This window comes from Monodon monoceros, unplaced genomic scaffold (assembly GCF_005190385.1).
Source record: "Monodon monoceros isolate NGI ecotype Baffin Bay Population unplaced genomic scaffold, NGI_Narwhal_1 Super_Scaffold_11, whole genome shotgun sequence".
Taxonomy (NCBI): domain Eukaryota; kingdom Metazoa; phylum Chordata; class Mammalia; order Artiodactyla; family Monodontidae; genus Monodon; species Monodon monoceros.
The window spans coordinates 102,700,789-102,717,388 of record NW_021703767.1 but is presented as its reverse complement, the minus strand read 5'-3'; the positions used below and the strand labels follow the sequence as shown (position 1 = coordinate 102,717,388).

At 38.3% G+C, this 16,600-nt stretch overlaps 1 protein-coding gene across 3 annotated transcripts in view; it reads left to right on the top strand.

The window, feature by feature from the left end:
• Nucleotides 1–16,600, top strand: part of OTOL1 (otolin 1) — a 64,690-nt gene that overhangs the window by 20,160 nt on the left and 27,930 nt on the right. The window contains exon 2 of one of the 3 annotated variants that reach the window (XM_029213826.1): nt 11,735–11,759. The exons of the other annotated variants lie outside the window; for them this stretch is intronic. The gene's annotated coding sequence lies outside the window, so the exon portion shown is untranslated. The remainder of the gene's footprint in view (nt 1–11,734; nt 11,760–16,600) is intronic. 3 annotated transcript variants of the gene reach the window in all.

The window sequence follows — 16,600 nt, the reverse complement described above, 5'->3', positions numbered from 1 at the left end:
AATTTCAGGTATACAGCAAGGTGATTCAGTTATACATATACATATATATACTTATACATATACATATATATACTCTTTTTCAATTTCTTTTCCCATTTATGTTATTACAGAATATTGATCAGGGTTCCCTGAGCTATACAGTAGATGCTTGTTGGCTATCTGCTTCATCTTTAGTAATTTAATCATTGGCGATATTGATAAAGTAGGAACTCCAGCTTGGGTCTAAGTGGGATTTACCTAGAGTGAAATTGAGGGTTGGGCCTGCCAGATACTTGTTTGTGGGAAGCTTGAGGAATCTTATTTGGGGAAGAATGAGTCAGTTTTGCTGAAAACACTCAGTGAACCAAACTTAGGAGGACATACTCTGCATTGAATGTAGTTGCCATTGGATTCATGTTTGAATCCCATGTAATTCAGAAAGGTTGTGAGAAATATAGGAAGAGCGGTTTCAGTGAAAGTTTCATAAAATATTGAGGCCAATCCCAGGAGTGATTTGGAATGCTGCTAACAAAGGCAAAGAGCAAGGAGAGACTCTGTCCTACTTTGCTTTAGAGCCTTGCACGAAGTCTCTGAGGAAGCCGGGCAGTTCTGCTGTAAGCCTCACCAATATGTTGGATTGTGTGCAGAACCTCCTTCCTCAAGTTGCTTACTTCCAAACTGAAGCCTCATTGAGTACTTATTGGTAGAGACTAGGTCATGTGAGTGAGTTTTTTGGGTTCCACCTTGAAGATGCAGGACTCTTATGCTTAAAAATATTTTTTAAAAAAATTATAAAAAAAAAGAGACATTTGTCAGAAAACTTACAAGTGTCCACTATAGCATGTACCTCCACAGTTGTTATGAGAGTTAGATATTCTTATTTTAATATGCAAATAGAAATAGTTTTGAAAATGTTTTTGTGATATCTACACATTGTTTTAGATGTGGATAATCACCTGGACCAGAGGTCGTAAATTTAAAGTGGGATCCAGATACTTCCGGGGTTGTATGGAAAATATTGAGTTAGTGTTAAGGAATGAAAAGCTGGTAAGCATAAGGACTAAGAACTCTCCTGGGGGAGGAATTCATTTTTGAGATAAAAGTTGCCACTGACCATATATCCAGGGAAAACTAATTCAAAAAGATACATGCACCCCAATGTTCACAGCAGCACTATTTACAATAGCCAAGACATGGAAACAATCTAAACGTCCATCAACAGATGAATTGATAAAGAAGATATGGTATATATATATGCAATGGAATATTACTCAGAGCATGTCTGATATTGAATTTAAAATGATTGTTCTGGAAAACAGTATGGAACTTCCTTTAAAAACTAAAAATAGGGCTACCATATGATCCAGCAATCCCACCGCTAGGCATATATCCAGAAAAGACAAAAACTCTAATTTGAAAAGAGACATTTCTCCAAAGAAGACATACAGATGGCCAATAGGCACATGAAAAGATGCTCAACATCGCTAATTATCAGATAAAAGCAAATCAAAACTACAGTGAGGTATCACCTCACACTGGTCAGAATGGCCAGCATCAAAAAGTCTACAAATAATAAATGCAGGAGGGAGTGTGGAGAAAAGGGAACCCCCCTACACTTTTGGTGAGAGTGTAAATTGGTGCAGCCACTATAGAGAACAGTATGGAGGTTCCTTAAGAAACTAAAAATAGAGCTACCATATGATTCAGCAATCCCACTCCTGGGCATATATCTGGAGAAAAACATGGTTTGAAAGGATACATGCACCCCAATGTTCATTGCAGTGCTGTTTACAATAGCCAAGACATGGAAGCAACCTCAATGTCCACTGACAGATAAATGGATAAAGAAGATGTGGTACATATATACAATGGAATACTACTCAGCCATAAAAAAGAATGAAATAATGCCATTTGCAGCAACATGGACAGATCTGGAGATTATCATACTAAGTGAAGTAAGTCAAACAGAGAAAGACAAATATCATATGTCACTTATATATAAAATCTAACAAAATGATACAAATGAACTCATTTACAAAACAGAAATAGACTCACAGACATAGAAAACAAACTTATGGTTACCAAAGGAGATAGTGGGGTGGGGAGGAGAGTAAATTAGGATTTGGGGATTAACATATATACACTACTATATATAAAATAGGTAAACAGCAAGGACCTACTACATAGCACAGGGAACTATATTCAATATCTTGTACTAACCCATAATGGAAAAAATCTGAAAAACAATATGTGTGTGTGTGTGTGTGTGTGTATAGCCGATTCACTTTGCTATACACTTGAAACTAACACAACATTGTAAATTAACTAGATATCAAAGAAAAGTTGCCACTGAGGAAGGAGAATTCTAATGCAGCCTGTCTATGTATTAGATTTATCTCCCAGGATAGCCCTCTTTCATCTCATGTTTGAGTTCTATGTGGAGTGGGAGAGAGAAAAAGAAAATATTTTACACTTAAATCTCTTTAAGGCATCAAGAGAATAAACAGACATCCAAGTGGCTGTACACAGCGGGGAGTGGTATTTCCCCGGATTCACAGTGCACCGTCACCTCCACTGCTGGAGGGGGAGCAGAGGGGCGGGTCCAGTAGAGACTTGGGGAAGGTGGGGCACAGTGGACCATGCGGGGCCTGTGGTGCCACCTGGCAAGACACCCATGAGATGTCTTAGAGATACTTGCAGGGGGCGGGTGTCTTAGGACATAGATATGAAAGTAGGTAAAATATGAGTAATTACTTTTTAGGCAACCTGGAAGCTGGAGAAAAATCAGGTTATACACATATTTCATTTTTGATCCATCAATATATTGTTGGGGTTGTTTTGTGGGCAACTGGGATTGTTTCCATATGCACAGACTAACTGCTCTGATGGAATTCAAATAACTGAAGAAGGTTTTCATTTTAATTGGCACCTTACCATGTATTTAAAACAAACACTTAGACATTAATGTATATTAGTGAGGGATGCAGATTAGCAAAAATTAATTGATTTTATGGAGGAAAAGTATAAATCTGTCAGACCTTAAGAAAATATATGATATAAAATAAAATATTTTTAGTGTTTAAATTGAATTGCTGGTATATTGCAATACTTCAAAGGTCCCTGGTGAGAGATTTGCCTATATTCTTGAACTCTACTTTTTTGAAAAAAATCCCAATGTTATAAAACTTGAATATTTTCAGGAAGCAAAAAGCATTTTCAAATATAAGTTGTTCAAGGAACATTAGGTCTCTTATTGCTTGAATTAATGGGAAAGTAGCTAAATGGTTTTAGAAAAAGGTTTGAAGCAACCAAAGAGATCATCTTTCTTTTTTTCTGGTAGTCAATCTGAATGATTAACAAGTATAGTGAAATGTCTAGCTGTTAAAAATTTGACTTTATTTACACATTAAATTACAAAATAGAAGGAAGCTCTCTGCTATTTAAATTTTCCACTATAAGGTTTATAATTTTACCAGAGTTGAAAACAAGTGAGTATTTTTGCAATGAGATTTTCAATTAGAGAGAGGATGAAACAGAACTTCATACAATTAAAATCTTATAAAGTATAAAATTAATTTCAAACTGTTTGGGACTTTCCAAGCTCCATGGTACTAATGAAACTTTAATTTTTAAATAGGTACATTTAAGGGAAAATTATATTATTAAAATCAAAATGCTCTGATATATGAAGACTTTCTGCAGTCCTCTTACTCAGGGAAGCTTTCTCCTTGAACTCCTTCTTCTTTCATGTTTGTTCAAAGGAGTCAGGGTCAAGTGTACAGACCTGTTACATGAGATACACGTCTGAAAAGTAGAGGTCAGAGGGAGATGCAGTGAGCTAAAGCAGAGAGGTTTTCTGGACTGAAGCCCAACAGGGAAGATTTACTTGGAAAGAAAGAAAGCTGACAAGCTCCTTCAGCTCAGGGTCAGGAATATAATCTGCTTGGTGATGTAGCTGCTTTATAAAAAGAGCTTTATTCTGGGCCTTCATTGTTTTCCTCCTAATAAATTAGTTTGAGTACAAATGTACCCTGAAGAGGAACATAAAACATTTTATGAAGTCATTTGGTTTTATTTATAACTATATATAATGCATATATTATAAAATACATGTTATAAATATGTATTATGATATATATCATATATGTATGTATTATAATACACAAATATATTTATGTATTTGTTTTTCTGCTGCTCATAATTTAAATTTCACCCTAACACATTTTCTTTTTCAAAATTTAATACACAGAAAGACTCCTTTAAGTGATTGTGATGGCCGTTAAAGAAAAGTTAATATTTAGAGACTGTATGAGTTAAAAATGCTAATTCTATGCCAGAGTATGGCAGGGTTCTGGTGAGAGCTCTTCTCCTGGTTTGCAGACAGCTGCTCTCTTGCTGTGTCTTCACGTGGCAGAGAGAGAGTAAGCTCTCTGGTATCTCTTCTTATATGAGCACTAGTCCCATCACGAGGGCCCCACCCTCACGACCTCATTTAAACCTAATTATTTCCTAAAGGTCCCATCTCCAAATATCATCACATTGAGGGGTAGGGCTTCAATATATGAATTTTGGGGGGAAGGAGCATAATTTAGTTCATAGTAACTACATAAGAGCTGATAAGAGTATAAAGATATGGTGCATAAAAAGCAATCACAGCCAGTCCATAGTGAGTTGAAACTGTCCAACAACTTCTTGGAGAAGATTATTTTCAATTTTTTAAGTGTAAGTAAATGTAATGATTTATAAATGCAGCTACATGTATTTTATCAGCAGTACTGAGGGCTTAGGCAATGAGGTGTTTTAAGCTATCTAAGTTTAGTGGTCCAGAAATCCATCCAGTGCCAGCACATCAGAGAGGGTGAAGAATTACAGGCTGGCATGGATTCCTAATGTGACTCAGCCTAGTGTGTGATGCCTGTTGAACACTCTCAGATGAACTGATGCAGATTTCTGTGGTCCACGCTCCTTTAAACTTCATGCTCAAGGTTGTTTCTTGTACTTTAATGATAAAGTCCTACACAAATGCCCAGAAAAGAGGAAGGATAAAATTCACAGGTACGGGCTTCCCTGGTGGCGCAGTGGTTGAGAGTCCGCCTGCCGATGCAGGGGACACGGGTTCGTGCCCCGGTCCGGGAAGATCCCACATGCCGCGGAGCGGCTGGGCCCGTGAGCCATGGCCGCTGAACCTGCGTGTCCGGAGCCTGTGCTCCGCAATGGGAGAGGCCACAACAGTGAGAGGCCCGCGTACCGCAAAAAAAAATTCACAGGTATGTGTGGACTAGGAATGGGAAATAGTACAAAACAGGCTTATGAGCTGGGCTTTGACACCAGACAGAGCTGGGTTTGAATGCTGGATCTACCTCTCCCTGGCTGGTTCTCTTGAGCAAATTTCTTAACTTCTCTGTGTTCAGTTTTCTCATCTATAAAATGGGGATAACAGTACTTCCTGCACACGGTTTCATTTACTAGTAAATTAATAATTAATTACAATTATTAATATGTTAATATTTACAGCTTTCTCTGTAACCTTCTAACCACAGTGAAGATGGGTGGGTCTTTGCTCGTTTAGCGTCTCTTCTCCTGCTGTCTAAGGAGAAAGGCTATCCAGGCAGATTTGGTAATAACAGAGGAAAAATGATAGAAAACCAGACAGTCAGAGCAGCAGGCCAATCACACTCTGACAGGGACAGCACGCATCAGGGACTCAGGCTCATCAGAGCACATTCTGGGAAACAGCAGTGTTGAGGCAGAGGTGGATGAGGACAGTCACAGTGGTGGGATGTGGGAGCGAAGGGTGCACAGTGGGAGGGAAACACTGTGTCCATGGGCCCACATATATTTTAGTAGATAAAGTCTGGATTGGAATCCAGATTTAACTGCAACCCAGCTCTGCACTACGGGAGTTATGATTCAATAGGAAGCGTGTGCAAAACTCCTAATGCAGAGCCTTGCACATACAAGTGTTTGCTAGCTGGACATTTTAGTACATTTTTAGAGACAGACAGCACCTGAGAGCCACCTACTCTAATAGTTCTCTAACTTCACTGTGAAAGTGTTTGTATAAAACATAGGTCCTGGCCCCCATACCTATGGATTCTGGCACAGAAGGTGTGAGGTGGGACCAAGAAAGCTCCCTTTTTATCTCGTATTATACATTTCTTTATTTTTAGTAAACACTTCTATGATCCAGGTGGTCTACAGACTATAGCTTGAGCCTAGACTCAGATGCTGTCATTTGGTAGTTCCCCTTCCTGGAGCTATTCTAGAGAAACTCTCTTTTATGTGCACAGTAAAGAATGTACAAGGATATTTATTGTGACATTTGGTAGAGGTTAAACATTGAAATAAGCCTAAATAGCTTCCAATTGATAAATAATACACAAAAGTGTAGTGTATTCATATGATGGAATGTTAGGCAACAATTAAAGAGACTAAGGGAGAGCTATGTTCTGATGTGGAAAGATCTACATTTACTTTCATATACTTTGTGAGGAAAATATCTACTTCTACTGCTATACAGGAGATCTGAACAAAGCGATTGCAATTTTGTTAGGTAAAGATGTTTTTAACTCCAAGCAGTATAATGGTTTTAGGTATTTACAGAGAAAAAGAAATGTAAGTAACCCGAGAAACGAACTTTGTGAAGGTCATGGGGCCATTACTTCAACTTTAAACCATCTTCCACTGTTATTCACACACTGCCTATGAAGATGAGTCCAATTCTAAGATATATTGCTTAGTGAAAGCAAGTTACAGAGCAAGATGTACCATGTGGAACTATTTATTAAACATAAAGCAAACAATACTATTTTTTTATGAGTGTATATGTATGTAGACATAGGATGTAAATGCTTAAAAAGGTTTGGAAGGATTCAGATGTGATAACAGTGCTCCTCTTTGGACAGTGGGAATAGCAGACAGCAATTGGGGTGTTGTTGCTTGTAATGTTTTATGCATTTACAGGACAAATGTATTGATATATTACTTGTGTAATTAAAAATCTATGAAAAAAGACCTGGAGGAGACCAACGCTTCCATTTTATAGAGGAAACAGATATTTGCTTGCCAAGGCTCTCAGAGAGCATGGTAAACCCAAAGGGAGAATTCAGTGTGCTTGATTGTTTATTTCAGGGCAGTAACTTTCTTCATCATGCCCAGTTGAACTCATCAGGCATTTTAGATGAAGATGTGGTAGACATAGACATATATATCCTCATCATCAGGAGTCAGTGGTTATGAAGGAAAGGCCAGCTGGGGCTGGGCTGGGATTCTCTAGGTAGTGGCTTGATTAAACTTGCATTTGTCAATGTCCAGCAGTGATCAAGACCCCAGAAACACTAAAATGAGGAGGAGACAGATAGCTTTCAGAATGCCTATTAATTTATAATGAGAAATATAACCATATGGGCTGCTGTGTTTGTATTAGTCTGACCACAGCATACTCTCCAAGCCAGCAAGCTACAGCGGAAGCCAAATGATAATTAGAAACCCACTTTGTAACTTACCATGAGTAATCACTATGTCAAATTATTTTAAGCATTATGATCAACACATTCTCTCTGAGGGCAGAATGAGGAAGGACTTGGTGAGTGTGGAATCAAAACGAGAGGATTTACATTAATCAAATATTTCATGGCTTCTGGTTAAGCTGCATCCAGCTCATAATGGGGATCAGGTTACCAATGGGACTGGAATATTGAAGTCCCATTGCCTTAGGTTCCTTGGGCCTGTCTGGTTGGGTTCCAATCCTGTTTGTGCCTCACAAATTCCTTTTTCTATGTTCTGATGGTTGATTAGTCCCTTCTATAGCACCAGTCCTAGGTATGTTAATATATTTAACCATTTTGCTGATCTGGGATTTAATTTGGTTTTCTTTGTATCTCTCCTCTGATCTATTTTGTGTTGCTTTCACAGTCTAATGCTTGTTGCCATCTCAGAGTCTCTGCACTTGGGATGCTCTTGCATTATCCTCTGATTTCTCCTTCTCCACATTCAAATTGAAGCAGCTTAAAGTCAGTTTGTTAGAAGGACCTTCCCTGAGCAGTCAGTCTAAAGAAGCCACTCGTTCTCTGTCACTTCACTTTATTTTAGTTTGTGTGTAATGCTCATTGGCTTATTAGTATATGATATTTACTATTTACATCTTTGTGTTTTAATTTTTGGTTGTCTCTCCCATTAGGATATAAGATCCATGAAGGTAAGAACCTTGTCAACCTTTCTTCTTCTCTATTCCCAGCATCTAGAACAGAGTCTGGCACTTGATAGGTTCTCGTGAATGCTTGCTTACTTGTTTGCTGAATGAATGATCTTTCAAGAGACCAATTGTGCTTTTGTAATGTATAAGTTCTTGGGAACATCTTATTGCAATCCCAAACAATATGACAAAGTTATCTTCTTAGAAATGAACCTGGCCAAGAATCTACAAGTCTTGGTCAATCCTCAATGGGTGTCAGGCTTATGAAGTAAAGGGGAAGGTTGGGGGGAATGTGTTTGTTCAGAAATGTCACCCAAGTGATTGTTCTCCTGCAGTGAGGGCTCACTCAGTAGCGGAAGCAGATGCCTTTAAATACCCAAATACTGCCTGAATAATAGATTCCAGTGGAGATTCTCCAGAAAACTGTGGCATTTACTAAACAGGAGAATTGTTTGACACATTGGTGCCATGGTCTTAAAGTATTAGGATGAAAGATAATCCTGTAAACCAAGAGGAATGGCAGAGAAGTTCAGGCCAGTGAAGAGCTAAGGCTTTAATATTCCCAAGATATTTGCATTTCATCAGATTTCAGAGCCTTTCTTCAGAGTCAAAAAAAGTCACCCCTCCCCTCATCATAGGGTACTCATCTCTCATTGGGTAGGGGCAAATCTTGAAAGGAGTAAAACAGACCCCTGTCTGATGGTGAATGTGATTGAATTTTCCAATGTGCTGTCCAGGAGAGGGATTACTGATAAGGAAACATCCATAAGGTAGGTGATGATTACAAACATGGATTTATTTTATCTTCTATCAGGTCTTTTGCAATAAGATCCCAGGCTTAAAAAAGTTGTGTTGATGTAATTTGCCTCAAGGAAGTAAGAATATGAATAGACATGATAAAAGCATGCAATTGGTAGAAGGCAGTCTTTCCTCTGTTGTATTAAATCTATTTTTTGTATTGATTTTTGAAATGTGGAAGGTTGTGGTATGGAGTATAAAATCATTCTTAATTTTAAAGTCACTAAGTTTGTGAATATCCATGAGACATGTAGAATAAATAAATTCTAAAGGGAGATTATAATATATTGATATTACTGAGGTCAAGCTACATATTTTTGGTTCCATGCAATATTTAACTCCCTTTCAGAGATGAAGATATTAAAAATCAGGTTTTGTTTAGATTACAATACTGTGGTATATCTTCAGTTAAGATGATGTAGGTAGTTGTATCAGAAATGTGGTTTCTATCATAATAATTATCTGGTGAGGAGAAAAGATAGTTTGCTTTCAAAAATATGTTATGCCTGTGGTATTTTAGGGAACAATTACGAACAATAATAAAAATTTAATATGCATTTAGCTTCTTATGATAGAATTAGTGGAGCATTACATTTCTAGATCTAATGGTCATTTTATTTTCACCCCCTCTGTAAAGGATTTATAATTCATGAATAAAAATTAACTGCTGGATATGGGGATATATGTATATGTATAGCTGATTCACTTTGTTATAAAACAGAAGCTACCACACCATTGTAAAGCAATTATACTCCAATAAAAATGTTAAAAAAAAATTAACTGCTGACTTAAACTTGACTTGAGGGTTTTCAGGACAGAAGCTAATTTTTATGTATTATGTTCTTTCTACCAGTGTTTAAGGCAAATCATTGTGGCCATCCCTTTTTGATCCTAAATGCTATTTTCATTTTTGAAATTTCATAAAGAACTCTGTCATTTATTTTTCTATTTTTAAGAAGCCAATTTTTCTAATAACATATCTGTACTAAAAAAAAAAAGGAAATGCTATGCTTCTGTGAGAATGAAGTCAGGCAGATCATTAAACAGAAGAAATCTTATCTAAAGATCTTTCTAAGAAATAATTTTCCTTCTGAAATTCGCATTTTATTCCTTCCTCTTCCTTTCTTCCTCCTTAAGTTCTTTGGCAGAAATCTAAAATGAAACTAATTGCTTTACTTTTTAATCTTTAAAATACAATTAACTAGAGATATACAAAATACTGTTTAATAAGGCCAAAGGTAGGAAAGAAGATATTCAATTGAAACATCACAGCCTTTATCCCTTATCTTTTATTGTTGAATGAAAACTAGACACTTGGCTGCTTTTTTCAATTTCTGGAATTGATAAGATATTAAGCAAGAGTCCATACTAGAAAAGAAACTTATTTTCATTTATGTGATACCTACTGTAGTGATATGACATTTACTATAATTTAGTCTTACTGCGTAGCTTATAATATTTGAAATCTAAGGGCTTTGTATAATCTCCTTCCAAGTGTTTTAATTGACATTCTGCTATAATGAACCCCATAGACCATTACCTGGCTAATTGCTTGAGTTACAGTGCTCATTCTTTGTCCTTGATCTTTTGGGTATTAAATAGCGTGGCTGTTCTGGAAGAGGAAATGGACTGCTGGTTTGCATGTGAAGCATTAACCTCTTGGTAGCTTTTTCAGGGACAGACTCCCTTCTGTTCTTCTCTGGGCTGATACCAAACCTGATGCTCATCAGAGATCCCTGTTATTCTGGGATTCTCAGCTTTCTCCAGGAGAGCCCTTGACCTCTAAAGGGTCTTCCAGAGCCACTGCCACAGGCAGAGCTTTCCATGACATGCCTCTCAAGTCCTGGAATAGGCCCTGGACCAGGTGACAAAATGAGGATGTAACAATATTTAATTCTCGAGCGATATGATTAGCCAGGGTTTGTTGGGAAAAGAGTCTTAATACTTTAGAATTAGAAAAGGGTTTATCACTCTGGCTCATCTAGTCCAAACTCATTGTTTTTAATGGTAAACTGACTTGCCCCAGGTCTCTCACAGCTGTTAGTGACCCAGGTTCTTGACTTCATTTTATGGAGTTAACAGAATCCATATCCATGATGAAGTCTTGGAAATTAATGCCAAATTATGGAGTTAGAGCAAAGCAGGAAAGTGCTAGAATCAGCATGTCAGTACGACCCAGAAAAATGCAGTGTGGCCAATATCCTTGTTTCCTGCCTTTTTTTGGTCAGTGGTATGGGTCAGTGGCAATGACCTTATGAGTGGTGGGAAGTAATTAAGGGTTTTTCAAAAACTTTTGGAAATGTTTTAGAGGCAGGGTAAGGACCAACTCCATTACCTATAGGCCTAGATTGATTTCTCTTAGTAACTTATGATTCAAATGTTTCTATGGGGCCTGCTCTTGCCTTGATCTAAGATGCTAAACAGCTGTTACTAGTTCGGATTCCGGTGGGCAGGATAGGAACTGGTATCTTTTGGGATATATGTAATGTCTGTTGGCATCCTCAAACATTTTACTTTCCTAATGTTTGTTTATAAGACATTCAGAGCACTGGAATAAGTTTGGAACACTGGATTTTAGAAAAAGGGAGATCTTAAACACTGCAGAAATTGAAGACAAATAGAAGTTTGGTAGTTGGAAATATTTTTGTATAATAAAGCATTTATTTCATGCCATATCTTTAGTAGATTTACTTCATATTTGAGTTCCCTACATATGAGCATGTGAGTAAGCTGATAAAAGGATCAACACTAATCTTTCCACAGTGAGAAGCAAGGCTACCAGCAGAAGGTAAGCTACTAGTGATGAAAATTTTCATCTATCATGTTATCTGAAAAATACCTTTTGCTTCAAAGACAAACTCCTTGTCCTTGCTTTTTTATTTTTATTTTTAATTGAAGTATAGTTGATTTACGATGTTTCAGGTATACAGCAAAGTGATTTAGTTACATATACATATATACATCTATATACTTTTTTAGATCCTTTTCCAGTACAGGTTATTACAAACTTCTTTTCTTTAAATCCTCTAATCTGCTAGATTCTGTACCCTCAGGGTTGTCCAGAACCTCCCCATCAGGGTACCTCTGGCTAATTTTCGGGTGGACCTGATGGAGCACGAGTGAGCTGGCTTCCACTCCTTTCCATAATAATTCCCTACTGAGGAACACCCACGACAGACCTTCTGCTTGGTCAACAGAAATGTGAAGTGGTTTGCTTAGGTTTGGTTATACTTATTTAAATGGGTGTCTAAATAATTTATGTCAAGGAAGTTGAAAAATTTCAGTGAAATCTCTGCTTCGTGAAGAAAGTTTCTAACATGGAAGCCAGTTTGGCTCCACCATAGATTTTTGTTAACATGCCAAAACTTAACAAAAATATATCATGGGCATAGGTAAATTTTAAATTCAGTTTTTTAGCAGCAACTTCGATAGATTATTAACTGCCACCAGGACCAACTAATAAACAAGTAAGGGAACAAATCAATCATGTTTGGGCCCCATTGCTTTTTTCTTTTTATTAATCAATGGACTTTATCTTTTAGAGTAGTTTCAAGTTTACAGAAAATTGAGCAGAAAGTACAGAGAGTCCCATGTACCCATCCCCCCACCCCTCACACACAGTTATCCACTGCCTTTTACAATCAGTGGCTCACTGTCTACCCACCCAGTCACACTGTCCCTTTTCTCACCTCCTTTCTCTCTCTCCATAAAATAGGAAAACCACTACAGCAGACACACTCAGAATCCCTGTGAGGGAAATAAACAAAGATGAACCAGAGTAGTAAGAATTTCATTCTTGCCTTTGCCTAATTCCATTCTTAAAGGTTTCTTTTGGTTTTTGGAGATCTGTGGCCAGGGCTTATTTTCATGCCTAAATTAAAGTACATTTATAACCCGTCTGCTCATCCGTGTGGGTCGAGTTGGCTTTTCCACCAGCCGCTCACCTGAATGATTATTTCCTCCTGCCTTAGCTTGATTGCTCCCAGCTCTCCTGAATGCGATTCCTTCTCTGCACCCAATTCTGTGCCATGGGCCTCGCCTGCTGCTTAGAACATTTTGCTTCCTGGATTTAACACAAAGTGGGCGGAGAAGAGGTGTAACTGAAAAAGTGGTGGCATGCACAGAAGGAAAAAAGCATCCACATTTGCTGCCGGACTTTTTTTTTTTTTCAATGGTGTTAGACTCTGAACCAAAGCTAATCCCTTTTATCTAACTGAAAAATGATGAGAATATGTTTTTATTTTACTGCATACTTGTTAAATACAAGAAGCATTTAACTGGGCAGAAGGTAATGTTATATTCAATGTGCTTAATAAAATTGTAATGGATTCACTTATTTTGACACCCTGGGAGAAGTAGTCTCCCACTGGATAACGGAAATTATGATGCTTTTGCTGCATCTCTTGACACAAAGGGATGAGCAAGCCTTATTAGAGCTGATCACAGTCACTCTGGAGTTGCCCTTAAAAAGTAAAGTGGGAAATAGGAATCTCTAGTTGCAAAGTTTCTCTTCCTTCCTTTTGATGGTGTTTTATTTGTGAACTCAAACTCTGAGCTCAAGGAGGCCTGCCTGAGTTTGCTGGAAGCAACCAGGCAAGAGAAAACAGCTTCTCAGAAATTCTCCCTAATTCACCCTTATGGCTGCATAGCATTGAGAGCTCAACAGCAGGCACCTTAAAAAGGAAAAGAGGAGATTATTCGATGGATGTGGCTCTCGGGGAAGGAGAAGGAAGTAGTGGCAGCAACTGGCCCTCCCTGTTTTCCTCTCCCTGACATCCTTATATAATATGCTCTGTTGTGGGACCTTCTTCCTTGGGGTAAACATGCCTGAAATGAGTGTGATGTTAATGATCTCACTTGTCTGCGGCTCTTGATTCTCAGCTCCACTTTTGGTTACTTGTTTAGGCGGAAAGGTCACAGGGGGCTGCCGACATCCTAGGAACAAGCCCTGAAGTCATCCCATTTCTTGACTGGGGCTCAGGCTCTAATAAAACTTCCTCTTTTCCTCATAACCTTCTTTTCCCATATAGGTTGTTACAGAGTATTGAGTATAGTTCCTTGTGCTATGGTGGGTTCTTGTTGATTACCTTTCTTATATATAGTAGTGTGTATACCTTAATCCCAACCTCTTAATTTATCTCTTTCTCCCACATTTCCCCTTTGGTAACCATAAATTTGTTTTCTATGTCTGTGAGTCTGTTTCTGTTTTGTAAATAAGTTCATTTGTATCATTTTTGGGGATTCTACATATAACTGTTGTCATATGATATTTGTTTTTCTCTATCTGACTTACTTCACTTAGTATGATCATCTCTAGGTCCATCCATGTTGCTGCAAATGGCATTATTTCATTCTTTATTATGGCTGAGTAATATTCCACTGTATATATGTACCACATCTTCTTTATCCATTCATCTGTTGATGGACATTTAGGTTGCTTCCATGTCTTGGCTATTGTAAACAGCACTGTGATGAACATTGGGGAAAGATGCACTTTTCAGATAAAAATTAAAGTAACACTTGTTTTCCAGAATGGGTTGACCTATTAGTTGTGAATTAACATCAACAAACTGTTGTAAGCCACCCTCATCTCCTATTGCCTGGACTGCAGCAGCTCCCATGTGCTTTTACTGCTTATTGTTTTGATCTACCTGCAACCATCCTCTACACAGAAGCCAGGGTCTCGCTCATGCTTTAATTTTCAGTGACTTCTTAAAGCTTGTAGAAGAAACCCCAAATCCTAATGATGGTCTACAGCACCCTACAAAGTGCATCCCGGGTGACCATGACAGTAATCTCTCTTCCTCACTCCATATGGTCAGGCCTCCAGTACCAAGGGCACACCTGGTTCCTGCTGCTTGAAAAGTTCTTCTCCTTGCTCTTCCTGAGACTGGCTGCTCTGATTCATCAATGCTCCTTCCTCAGGCCTTCCTAACTTAAGTATCACTTCCTTAGATACGCTTTCTCTAGCCACTTGTCTGAAACGATCTTTCCTTGTCACTCTTTATCAAATACCCCTATTTATTTCTTCCATAGCACTATTACAGTCTGAAATATTGGATTTTTTTTACCATCAGATATTTATTACTCTCATTGGAATGTAAGTTCTATGAGAGCAGATATTTTGTTCTATGACTCCTGCATATAATGTGTCTACACAAAATAGGTGTTTAATAAACATTTGTTGACTGAAAGAATGAATGAATGTGAAACATGGGTATGAGAAGGAACACAGCATGGAATATTGTTCATAATGAAGTGTTGTGAGAAATTAAAAGTAACTGTTCACATAGGAAAGGAATGCTATATACATAAAAGTCCATCTTATAATCTTATATAATGATACAAGTGTCAGAAGGGAAGAATTCTCTACAAAAGGTCGAAAAAGACCATCACTGTTACAGCCCAACAACATATCCATACCTATCTGTGTGCCTAAAATTATTTCAAAAGTCTTTATAATTATACTGGAGTCAGCATTCAGGAATGCAACTGGGATGCATCACTGGTGTGGATGATGTATTTGCACGCTCAGAACATTGTGGGAGGATCTTCTGACAAAATTTTTTGGGATATAATTGGATCCAGCTAATTTCTAAGAGATTAAGATGTTGTGGATGGATGAGGAGTGACTGGGTTAAGAAAAAAGAGAATGTAGGATTGGATATAAGATGGGCTAAGGCAGGCAGGCTGGGAGTTTATAATAAGAGAAGTGGAAGTAAAAGTAAAGGGAGAAGAAGAAGACTATAGTAGGATTCAGTCTGGGACCCCTGTAGCTGTGTAAGGCAGAAAGGGATTTGATACAGGTAATTAGGTGTTCATGCAGTCATTGAAGGGGAAGGAGCACAGGGCAGGAAGGGCCGCCACTAGCTGTCAGGTTTATCACCCGCCTTCAGAGAATTAAGACTTTGCTAGTGATGGTCACAGCCAGCTACACAACCAGGGCAAGAAATCATGTTGTTGTACCAGAGAACACTGCAAAACTTCGATTCTGCCAAAGTCCATACGGTCAGTAGCTGCGGCCGGCAGAAGTATAATGGCTTCTGCTTCCTTTCTGTCTTCCACATCCCATGCAACTGTTTCTCACTGGCAGAAACTGAACTGGAGCCCTGATGGCAAGAGATTCTGGGACAAGTAGTTCTCAGGCTTTGAGTTCCTGAGATAAAGGAGAGAGCATATAAAGGGATGGAAATGGGGCCAAATGCCAATCTGGTACAATATGAGAATAGGAAATACTTGTCACTGCTTTAAAATACTATTTCTGGCTAACTTCATTAGCTCTAATCCTCACTAAAAATAATAGCCAACAGTAACCACCAGGTGCACTGTGTTAAGAGCTTTACATGCATTACATCATTAAGTTTCACAACCGTAAAATATGTCTCTACTATTATTATCTCTATTAAAAAAATAAGGAACTAGGGCTTCCCTGGTGGCACAGTGGTTGAGAGTCCGCCTGCCGATGCAGGGGACACGGGTTCGTGCCCCGGTCCGGGAAGATCCCACATGCCACGGAGCAGCTGGGTCCGTGAGCCATGGCCGCTGAGCCTGCGCGTCCGGAGCCTGTGCTCCGCAACGGAAGAGGCCACAACAGTGAGAGGCCCGCATACCGCAAAAAAAAAAAAAAAA